Source organism: Microcebus murinus, chromosome 1, assembly GCF_040939455.1.
Source record: "Microcebus murinus isolate Inina chromosome 1, M.murinus_Inina_mat1.0, whole genome shotgun sequence".
NCBI classification, from domain to species: Eukaryota; Metazoa; Chordata; class Mammalia; order Primates; family Cheirogaleidae; genus Microcebus; species Microcebus murinus.
This window is the reverse complement of record NC_134104.1, coordinates 97,684,819-97,697,096: the sequence shown is the minus strand read 5'-3', so window position 1 is coordinate 97,697,096 and position 12,278 is coordinate 97,684,819.

Genomic DNA, 12,278 nt, shown 5'->3' with positions numbered 1-12,278 from the left:
CCTTATAAAATCACTTTAGAAGATAAATAAAATCACTTTTATTTCCACTTTATAGATACAAAGTGGAATTTTTTGTAGTTTAATATAGATAAGACAACATGGATGCCTTTGTATTTACTATTACACTATGTTTTTGTCAGTATCCTCATATGTGCAAGCCAAGCAGGCCTAGCTGATGTTGCTCAGGAGAATTGTTAACTTTCGTTAAACAACTAAATCCCTGCTTCTTCTTGTGCTGGATATGCTATTTTGAGTTGCATATATGAGAAAGAGCTAGATTTGCAAATCAATCCTAGCAATTCTGAGCATTGCCTTTTTGGACTTTTGTTGTAAATTGTTCTGAAATCACACCTCTCCAATAGTGAATTTCATGCATGGTACATGGTCTTAACCTACATCTTGTCATGCATTCCTTGCAAATTAGCTGAGAGAAAGCATCCAATTATATTTTTGTGATATAGTATCAGAAAATAGAAAAAATGTATTTTTAATAGCCTTAGATGTCATTGTGATAGCATTACATCAAAGATCTGAACATAGACTGACAATTTGATAGCTACATACCTTAACTAAAATGATAAACACAAATTAGTGTTTACTATTGGTGGCATTCTGGAATAGTCCAAATACCTTCACTTGATTTATTAGAAGAAATTTCACAGAGTAACTTATTTGTATAGCTAAGTATAATCCCATCTAAGAACTGAAAATATATATTTCACTGATAAGTTAAAATTTGTTAACATTTTATTGTTTGAGATTCATACCCTTATCTCAAACTGTTCTTAGGTACATGCCTTTCATTCACATCTGCACCTGACCTAAACTGGATAAACATATACAGTATCATTTTTCATAGCTGTCAAAAATCTTAAAGCCACTTTGGGTTACTGCTTATGAGCTCTAGCTTTGATGTTAAATAAACCTTCTGTTTTAGTCTCGATTAAAGATTTCTCATTTTTGATAATTACATTATAGAAGTTAAGTACATTTGCCTTTTTATCTGCAAAATGTAATAGTAATTATTACTTATATAACTGAAAGGTTAGCATGAGGTTATGTTTTCCCAGAATAGCATATACTTCTTTTCTATAACAGTTATAATTTTATATTTATTTATGATTAATATATTTTCCTATAATTTATGGGTATCATAGAGGTCTTGTGTCTTGGTTCTCACCATTATATTCTCATTTCTATTTTTTTTTTAATTTTTTAAATTTTTTTATTTCGGCATATTTCGGCATATTATGGGGGTACAGATTTTAAGGTTTCGATAAATGCCCTTTTCCTCCCTCCCCCCACAAGTCTGAGTTTCCAGTATGACCATCCCCCAGATGGTGCACATCTCACTCATTATGTATATATATATACCCGCCCCCCTCCCCCTCCCCTCTGCCCAATACCCTATTACTGTAGTACCTATGTGTCCACTTAGGTGCTACTCAGCTAATATCAGTTTGCTGGTGAATATATGTGGTGCATGTTTTTCCATTCTTGGGATACTTCACTTAGTAGTATGGGTTCCAGCTCTAACCAGGAAAATATAAGATGTGCTATATCACCATTGTTTCTTAGAGCTGAATAGTACTCCATGGTATACATATACCACATTTTATTAATCCATTCTTGGATTGATGGGCACTTTCCACAGCCTTGCAATTATGAATTGTGCTGCTATAAACATTCGAGTGCAGGTGTCTTTTTTGTAGACTGTCATTGGAGCTTTTGGGTAGATGCCCAGCAATGGGATTGCTGGATCAAATGGTAGATTCACTTGTATCGCTTTAAGGTATCTCCATATTGCTTTCCACAGAGGTTGAACTAGTTTGCAGTCCCACCAGCAGTGTAGGACTGTTCCTCTCTCTCCGCATCCATGCCAGCATTTGTTATTTGGAGACTTTTTGATAAAGGCCATTCTCACTGGAGTTAAGTGATATCTCATTGTAGTTTTGATTTGCATTTCCCTGATGATTAGAGATGTTGAGCATTTTTTCATATGTTTGTTGGCCATTCTTCTGTCTTCTTTAGAAAAGTTTCTGTTCAAGTCCTTTGCCCACTTTTTAATAATATTCTCATTTCTTTACACAGGCTTGACACACAGTAGGCCCTCAAAATTTAGTGTTGCCTGCAATGAGGTACTTGAAACATGATAAAGATAAAAGGGCAATGCCAAAAAGATGATTTATTTCCCAATTTTTTATTCTTTTCCAATAACACAACAACAATGCTACAATATAGAATTCACTATATTTGATATAACAAAATAAATTTGTACTTCATCATGACTTGTTTTATTTTCGAATACTAACACTTCATTTCATTGAAGAATTCAAATAAATTTTGGTATTTTTAATGTCTAAGGATTCTGCATCTCTCAGGAGCTCAGGATTATGCCTATTACGTAGCATATAAATAACAAGTATACATGGAAAGACTGCATTTAGGACATCCACTTTTCAAATAAATTTTATCAAAAAAATAAGTTGTCTAACATATCATCAATATGCAAATCTTGCTCAACAAACTCCTAATGTATAATCCATATTACATGCCTTTCAGTGCTCTTATTTGATCAAAATTAGTATTAAGTAGTGTTCCCATAGCAATAATGTGTAACTAATATCAACTGGAATCAATCTCTAATTTGGACATGACACAATTTTGATCCTTGTATGACATTTCATATTCTGATTTCTTTGGATCCGCTCAGCCTAGATAATTCTCATTTTATTTTAAAACCTTCAGCAACTTGCTCTGATCATTCACAACAACTTGGCAACAGAATTAAAATAATATCAAGGTTTCTCTACTTCTAATCTAGTGTCTTTTCAATACAAAGCAGAGATAGTATTAATTAGCAACCTGACTAAGTTCCTTTGTCAAGACAAATTATTTACTTTAAGTCAAATGTTCTGCTTTTAATAAATCCATAATTACCAGGGACATATAGAAATATACCAATGAGATATTGAAACTTAAGTTTTAAAATTTATTATTAATATATCTTCTTATAAAAGATGTTTTCTATTGACATGAATTTATTGAAATCATCAAATAATTTAGGTTATAATGCACTCACAAATTTTACTTTAATTCACGAATTACTTAATTTTCTTCCCTACTTAAAATAATTGACGTGTAAACTGCTAGTCAAAAATATCAAATAAATACATAAAGATAAACATTGAGAGCATTTTTATTTGAATATTCAGTATCACAACTGTAATTAATTCTGTATTATTACTCAATTATTAATTATTGAACTTTTGATTTCTTAGAGCACATTTTAGGTGATAGATGAATTCAAATAAAGTGAAGGATAAGTTTAAGACAATGTTAAATCAAAGTTATAATTTCAAAGCTTGCCTCTTTCAATTTCCTTCAAAATGTTTTCATCATGTAGAATTTTTCCTCTGTATCTGTTTCTTGTGCTAATTTTCTCTTCCCACTGGAACACCAAATGCCAAAGTCACTAATTTATTAATTTTGCTTAAAATTAAAGCTTAGATAAATTTTCTAGGCATATAGCAGTTCCCTCATCATATATTCATTTTGTTCAGAATGTGTTTCCTTTGAACTTAAATGCCCGCCAAGTTATAATGAAGTGTTTGGAGAATAGTAAATTGAAAATACAACCAGAGGCACTTTTTCTGTTCCCATTGTCTCACTAGTGTCATTATTTTGCCCAGTGTTAGTGAGTTTGGGGACACCATGAGATATAGCAATATATTTTTACTTTTAAGCCTGAGGCAACTGATGTTTACAGTGATAAGTGTCTGCCCATAATATTGACATCTCTCTACTTTTATGAAATGGTGCCAAATCAGGCAAGGGCTTGGTCCCATCACCCCTATAGCCCTTTTATTTACAACTGCCTGCTTAATTTCTCAACATAATGGCAATCCTTTCTTGTTTTATTGAGACAGTTAGGCAGAGTCTTGATCTGTCACCTGGGCTAGAATGCAATGATATCATCATAGCTCACTGTAACCTCCAACTCCTGGGCTCAAGCCATCCTCTTACCTCAACTTCTCAAGTAGCTAGGACTCCAGGCATTGGCTACCACCATGGCTAATTTTTTCTATTTTTAGTGGAGACTGGGTCTCACCCTTTCTCAGGCTCCTCTCACCTCAAGTGATGCTCCTCCCGCCTGGTCTCCCAGATTGCCAAGATTACAGGTGTGAGCCACCATGTCTGCATGGCCCTCCCTTCCCGTTCTTTACACAAGAAGAGCTAAAGATAGAAACAGCTACCATTGACTACTAACATATTTCTGAATCCAAGAAAAAAGACTTCATTATTTTCTTACAAAGTATATTTAACTGTTTAAGTTTATTTTTAAGGACAAAACTTGATAATCATTTGTGTTTTTCATGTTTTAAAACATGTTGAATTGTTTAAAATACATTGTTGAATTTATTGGATGTGTTATTTATGTTGTAGCCTTTGAAAATATATTTCTTTTTATTTTAGAATATTATGGGAGTACAAATGTTTAGGTTACAAATATTGACTTTGCCCCACCAGAGTCAGAGCTTCAAGCATGTCCATCCCCCAGTCAGTGTGCACCGCACTCACTAGGTGTGAATATACCCATCCCCTCTTCCACCCTCCCACCTGCTCAACACCCTATGAATGTTACTACCATATGTGCACATAAGTGGAAATATTTTGAATAATAATAAAAGGCAGTTTGGCTAGTGTAGCATAAAAGTTAATCTAGTAAATACGATCATGAAACTTACAAAAAATTTATAGTTGACCCTTGAACAATACAGTTTTGAACTGCGTAATCCACTTATATGCAGATTTTTTCAGTAAATATACAGGAAAAGTTTTTGGAGATTTATGACAATTTGACAATACCACAAATAAACTACGTAGTGTAAAAATGTCAAAAATATTAAGAAAAAGTTAGACATGTCATGAATACATAAACCTATGTAGATACTAGTCTATTTTATCTTTTACTACCATAAATATACACAAATCTATTATAAAAATGTAAAATGTATCAAAAGTTACAGGCGGACATTTACAGACATTGCCTAGAACCCCATTCACAGTCAAAAGAAATGTAAACAAATGTAAAGATGCAGTATTAAATCACAACCGCATAAAATTAGCTATAATATATACTCTATGACTGTAAACATTTTGTAGCCACTTCCTAATGCTATTGCAGTGAGCTCAAGTTTTGTGAGTATCCACTTAAAACGACGTGTGACACTAATCATCTCTGCATGAGTTGTTCATCTCTCCAGTGGATTGCCTATCATAATACAAAGTGATCTCTCAAGGTTCTTACATATTTTTCATCATAAACATGATGAAATTAAACAGTGCAATACTGTAAACCTTGAATAATATAATGGGACCTATATAATATAAACAGCTACTAGTGACTCTGGAAGTGCTCCCAAAAAGCAGAGAAAAGCCATGACATTACAAGAAAAAGTTGAATTGTTTGATATGTACCTTATATTGAGGTCTGCAGCTGTGGTTCCCTGCCATTTCAGATAGACCATGTAAACAGACCATGTAAACTAACTGTATTGATAAATACAGTACTATAAATGTATTTTCTTTTCCTTATGATTTTCTTGGTAACATTTACTTTTCTCTAGTTCACTTTGTTGTAAGAATATAGCATATAATACACAAAACAGACAAAATATGTGTTAAGCCTTACCTATGTTATAAGTAAGGTGTCAGTCAGTCATAGGCTGTTAGAAGTTAAATTTTGAGGGAGTCAAAAGTCATATGCAGATTTTCAACAGTGGGGGTGAGGGTCAGCACCCCTACACTCTGCATTGGTCAAGGGTCAACTGTAAATTGATGCAGTACACGGCCAAAAAGCATAATCTTGAGGGTTGGACTTTTTTTTTTTTTTAGATATGCACATTTTTATTTTTAAAATTCACCTTCACTACAAATTTAAGAAGTCTTGGGAAGCTTTTCCATCCTCACCCAAAGAGTTTACAAACATGTACAGCAGAGCAAACTAAGAACACTGTTAAAAAGGCAAAGATAGTATCCAAAGGCATTCCTTTCAACCTCTAAGACATAGTACAATCCTCATGTGATCAGAATACCAAGATTAGCAAGGTTGCATTAAAGCACCAGAATTCGTAGCTTAATTCCTTCACTTAGATTTTGTTACAAAACTGTTGTCCAAGGGAAAGACCGCCCAATGATGCTCCGGAATAGGTGCCCAAATTTTCTCCTTGAGATGATGTTAAGTTTTTGCTTCCCACTGCCCCTTGCTGTATTTCCCCAGAGATACCACTGTTATCCTCTATTGCTCTTTTTATAAAGGCACATGGAAATTTTCTGTGAACAGAACACATTATTTGGGTGTAAGCCATGACATTTAAAGGCACTGGTTGATATGTAACTGAACTTTCAATGAGAGTACCTCACACGCGATTAGTTGTCCTGATGCCACAAGGACATCCTTGTGTTCCTTCTTTAGTTAACCTCTGTGCCTTTGCCTCAAACTCTAGTATTTTAATCTGAGTAAATTTATTTTATAATTAGCCATTTCTTTATAACTAGAGAGATTAAGTCAGTACTTTCTTAGTGCTTGTTGATTTTATTTTTTTCATCGTGTCTTTTCTATCCTAAATCTGTATTGTCTACCTTCCTGAATATCATGCCAATCCACATCGTTACCTCTAACACATGTATGCATTTTGCTTAGAGTTGGAGTATATATATAAGAGTTTGGCTTCCTCTTCCTAACTACATAGACCACTTTTACCGCTGCTTTTGCAGTTGTGCTGCTCCTTTTTCTCTAACATATTTGGGCAAGATATTATACACTGTAAGATCCATGGCCTTCATTATCTATCCAGTGTTATGGCTTTCATTCTTCAATATTTTTTCTTAGTTTGGTCATTTCAAGAGGGGCCAAAGATGTTCTGAAAATTTTGAAATAACTTGAAATCTTTAGCTACGTGGCTACAAGGTCAAAACCTATTAGAGACTTATAAGATGTGTGTTGGGGAGAGAGCTCAGCCATAGTCACCTGACCAGTATGAGCTTTCCATGAACTGTTATCATCATGTGCAGGTTTTCCTCACTCTCATTATTGGAAAGTAGACATCTATTCCACCTCAGCAAAGAAATAAGGGTCACTTTATCCTTGCTAGGGAAACCTCTTAGCTTTTTAATTGGAAAGTGTCTCTATTTGTGGCTAGAGAGGCTAGAGAGGCTAGTCATAAGACTACCTTTCCAAAATAACCAAAACCACATTTTCTCTTTTCTTCTTGGTGTTTTCAGTAAAATCCTTTCAATCAAATCCATAATTTTGTAAATGTATACTACCTGCTGAGACAGCTCAAAAACACCCATAACAACTCCTCTGATTACTAGTTATTTAAATTCCTGTCATCCCTGCCACCAACATGCACACACACACACACACACACACACACACACGCACACACACACACACGAAGCCTGTCAGAAAGTATCCAGCCATTGTTAATATTGCTTAACAAGATATAACCCAGCATCCAAAGAGAGTGGACTGTAATGTGCATGTGCGAACAATGATGATTTCACTTTACTAGTCAGTGGGGTGCTAGAAGCTATTGAGTGAGCATGTGTGCTGTGTGGCCTTCCCATTCAAAATGACTGAGTCAGTACAGCAACAAATCTGAATCAAATTTTGTGGTACACTTGAACATTCCTCTGTAGAAATTATTCGGATGATTCGGAAGGCTTCCAGGGACAATGCAATGAATTCAGCACAAATAAAAGTGTGGCACAAATGCTTCAAAGATGGTCTAGAATATGTTGAAAGTGACCCACGTCTGGAAAGCCTGCAACAAGCAGAACACCTGAGAATGTTGAATGAGTATAAGTTAGGTTAAGAGACTCTGAGAGAACTATGTCAGGTACTAAGGTGCCTATTGTGAAGGGGATTGAGGCATCATTGTCCTATGTACAATGTTTCTTGTATCTTATAGCTTCTTCAATAAATTTTTGTATTTTGCATATTACATGGCTGGGTACTTTCTGAGCAGATCTCATATATATTTGATTTCTTTCATATAACTCTTTTTGGCTAAGAAAAAAAGTCTCTAATTGAATGAATTAGAGGCTCTATCTCTCTCCATATATATATGTATTCATTTGATATATATTACATATTTTACATATATATGATAATTACATCTATATATGTAATTGATATCTCTTTAAATGTTATATAATTATGATTCCATATCTGAGGTCACACAAATCAGTAAACATTAGAGTCCAAATTTGTGCCCAGATCTGTCAGTTGCTAAGATCTGTAGTGATTTTACTGTAGCACTAAACTTTGTACTCTAGAAGAAGGCAGTATGTTGATGGCCATTGATTCCCTAGAACTGACACTTCAGCAATGTTTCACAATTAACGAAGTATTGTCATTGATCTGATCCCATCTGAGCCTCTCAATAATAGCAGCATAGGCTGTAAATTATTTCTTTACTTTAAACAAAGGGGAAACTGAGGCTCATAGGACTATCGGCTGAGAGAGAGAAATCCCAAGTTCAATTAGAGGATTTGAAAGTGACGTACAAAATGTTCTTGCATTTTCTGTAAAGATAATAAGAACTAACTGAGCAATTTACTTCTGAGAAAGATTACTATTGTAGAATTTTATAATGAACAGATGACAGAATGAGATGCTCTAGGTTATGAGGTGGTTGACTTCTTTGTGTTGGATTTATTTATTTGGTGCCTTTAACTCCTGTGAGAGGACTCAATGATGTATAACCTATGAACAACCTAGTGGATGAATTTGTTTTGTCCTCTTTCTTTATTCATTACTTTCATTTTTCAGTGCTTTCTTCATAAATCCTGATATCATGCATATACCCAAGGCATTCTTGTTTCCACTGTGCTGGAAGCAAGCTCTACTCAGCTGCCTTGTGATTTGATCTGTTTTTCTGTCCCAATTCCAGATTATATTCTTAGTGTAATAATCTTGCCCATTGTAACAAATATTGATTGTGGAGCCAGCCCCATAACAGAGTTACATATTTGAAATAAATTTCTAGGAAAAAAATTCTTATTAAAAATAGCAATATAATGATCATGATCATTATAACTAACATTTCTCAGGCACTTGTGATATTAAGCACTATGTGAATCACTTTGGCATTATCTTCCTTAATCCTCATAAAATCTCCCTGAATTAAGTGTGATTTCCATTTTGTTTTCTTTTTATACATGAGTTCTCTGGTGTTGCAAGATGTTACTATTGCCTAAAGCCATGTAGGAAGTGGCAGAGAGATTATTAAAATAATTATTTCTTGTATATCAAAGTCTATATTTCAATTTCTGCTCTATGCTGGTGTGTAGACACTATATTATGAGGGTCAACTATGATTCATGGTAATTGTGTGGAGCTCTAATATGGGTTCTAATCATTTTTGTTAAACTGCAACCATTGTTTATAATGTCAGCTGATTAATCCTGAATTTCATTTGGTACTGGGTACATGCGTTTAAGTTATACAGTCAGCCAGAAGCAATTTCACCATCAAGCATCAGCACACACTTGGTGCAGGACTATGCATATATCTCTAGAGGTGGTGGCAGCATTCACTGATGGGAGTTCTAAACAATCCTGGGTCTGAAAGGGAGAAAGAAATCATCCTGTAAAGGCAATCTAGCCCCCTCCATGATCTTCAACCAGCATAACTGTATTCTGTGTCCACAAGTGCTTATCTTTCATTCATAAACGTGTTTCAACTTGCACAGTTAAGTAATGCACCAAAAGTATAGAAACTAGATTAAGTTAGATTGCCACAAAGACTCCATGCAGGACTTGAACTTTCGGTTCTAGAGGCATTGACAAATGAGTTCTGCCTTGGTGGTCTTCTACTTGCAGAGTTAAAAAGTAAATGAATAAATCTGGCTGCATCTCTGAGCCATTATGCATGCATAGCTATTTAAAAGATATATATCTTCATATCTGGTGAGGCATCTCTTCTACTTCTCTAAACTATCCCCTAACAAGCGAATCAGAATCAACAGTTTCCACTGTGACACTCTTTAATATCTGTGATCTTTGGAATTGGCTGCTCTACGACAGCAAATAGAAGATGCTCTTACCTCAACTCTTATTGGCAGTATCTTTCTGAAAGACTCTCTGGCTCTTTCCTACCCTAAATTGTTCCAGACATCAGCCAAATGGCAGGAGCAGCCAGTTTTGGATTCATTGCTGTTGCCTTGGAAAATCACTGTGGTTTCAGGCTGTCATTGCAACCACATTATCTGAACCTCAGGCCACTAGGTTAGACACTGCTTTAACACATTTTGCTATTTTTTTCAGTGCACCCATCAGCCTGTCAAACATTGTTTTTCTGGCTCTGACAATCACTGAGCTATAGCCAGAAGACAAATATGCACTGGGTTTCTGTTTTTTAGGGAAAAACAACCCTAATAGACTAGCTGTTTCTCACCCTTGAGATCTAGCTATGCCACAAACCAAATGGTCGCTGTTGATGCAGCCATTCTTCTGATTTAGGCTAGTAGTTTCTGTTGCAACACAGCTTACAAAGGTTTCCGGGTGCAGTGCACTTTTCTTAAATTTATTGATATAGCCTGGCATCAAATGAAAAGCTAAGCTCAGCCTCTGTGACCCTTGGAACAAGCCTGTATTGCAAATAGCCAGGGAACTTCAAGCCAGGATTTGGCTTGACGACCTACTGACACATCTCAGATGCAGAAAGTCTGTCAGGCTCCTCTTTGCCGGCCCTGAGTAAATAGAGCCAAATAAAGGAGGCTTGTCACTTGATTCTTCAGGCACTTATCTCTAACTCTTCAGTATATTTGTAAGATTACAAGTCTGGCTGTGTTCACTGTTTCCTTATTTAATATTTCAGTCTGAAAGAATTCAAAGAATATTTCAAGTTACAGAATAAAGTGACTAGACATACTTTACAGTAAACAATAAAAACACGAAAGAAAGAAAGAAAGAAAGAAAGAAAGAAAGAAAGAAAGAAAGAAAGAAAGAAAGAAAGAAAGAAAGAAAGAAAGAGTGACTATAAGAGTTCTAATTTCACTGTAACCTGAATTAAAAATAATAAATTGACAAGAGCTTGGAAGCAAGATTAAAAAATCAAATAGCATGCTTTTAGCAGGTTTGTTTTACATTCCAGAGTTATACCCCAAAATCATTTTGCAATTTAAATTTAACTATTTTTTTATCCAGTTTGTTTGTCTGAGGAAGAGAGACATTACACACAAGATCAGCAGTGATTTTATAAATCCTTCTGGTATCTTAAGTATTGCAATATACTCTTATTCACGTACAATGCTATTCACCAGATATATGATCTTATCTATGATAGAAGAGTCTTTTCTTAGGGTTTCACATGCACAAGGCAGTTCTTATTCATAACTCAAGACCAAGCATTTGAAGAAATTTATATTAAAGAATGTCAAAAGCCTAAATCAAATCAAAACAAAACAAAAATGGGAGATAGGCTTTTTACTATCTCTGAATTTACAATACATTAAGAATAACAAAGACAACAAACAACAAACAAACAAGATATACATGCTATCTTGTAATGAATACTAACTCATTATATGGTGTGTGTGAGTGTTTGCACGTGTGTGTGTGTGTGCGAGTTCACACACCCATGTGTTTGTGAATGGACATGTTTATGTATCCTGTTGTTTACAGCTCAAAGTTGTCCAACTACTATCACCTACTTCTTAAATGTTTTGGAATAGTGCTTTACTGTAGGGGTCCTCAACCTTTGGTGAGTTGTATAATTATTTCATTATATATTGCAATGTAATAATAATAGAAATAAAGTGCACAATGAATGCAATACACTTTAATTATCCTGAAACCATCCTCCCCACTCTTGTCTCATGGAAAAATTGTCTTCCATGAAAATGGTCTCTGGTGCCAAAATGGTTGGGGACTGCTGTTATACTAATCACTACTTTAGCATTTGCTAAGTATCAGAAGACCTGAATTCTCTTTCTGATTCTGCTACTTAATACATTTGTGACCTTGGCCATATCACCACATTACTTTTAAAAGAGTTAAATAAATTCATTTTTATTGACATGAATAATTATTTCCTCTCTTCCATCTGTCTTCTTTACCATTCAAACTTAGAAAATGATATAACTTTGCTTAGCATTTAAATTTAAATTTACACTATGATATATGCTTATGCTCGTATTATTTGGTTGGACAGCTATAAAAGACATTCTTTGCCTTTCATTTTGAGTGAGGCTTTCAGCAAATTT